The following is a 581-nucleotide window of genomic DNA, read 5'->3' as shown; positions in this document are numbered from 1 at the left end:
TCACAGCCTGTCGCAGCGAAGGGGGCACAGGGTTGGGAAGGGGCAGCCGTACGCACCCGACGGGGGTCAGCTCCTCGCCGCACCGCACCCGCACGCCGTCTTGGCACTGCCAGCTACCCGCCGCTTGCAGGAATCCAAAGCACGCACAGGTGCCCGTGCGGAGCTGGGCGAGGAGGGTCCGCCTGTCGCCTCGTGGGCTCCGCATCTTTTTTCTAGTGTGGGGCGGTCGCCGTCAAGTAGCGCGTGACGCATCGCGTGGCCCGCGGTTCCGGTGGATGTCGGCCTGGCGTCTGAGACCAGCGACCGACACCGTGATCCATGCAAGTGTCGCCTGACCCTCCGCCATTGCCGACTTCGCATGCTTGTCAGCGTCGTCGGTGTGTCTCCATTCGCAATCACCACACACAAACGGAAGTGAGAGGCGCCACGCGGCGGGCTAACAGCACCAGCATTGGGGCCCAGGCACGCATCAGCACGCCATCCTTCCGCTCTTGTGGGGCCCGTGCCGAGCGCCGTGACGAAGGAGAGCGAGTCCGCAACAACCAGGTACACCTGCTCTTCGGTTTCTTGGTCGATGCGGC

This window comes from Leishmania donovani, chromosome 30 (assembly GCF_000227135.1).
Source record: "Leishmania donovani BPK282A1 complete genome, chromosome 30".
NCBI lineage: Eukaryota > Euglenozoa > Kinetoplastea > Trypanosomatida > Trypanosomatidae > Leishmania > Leishmania donovani.
This window is presented reverse-complemented; position numbering follows the sequence as displayed.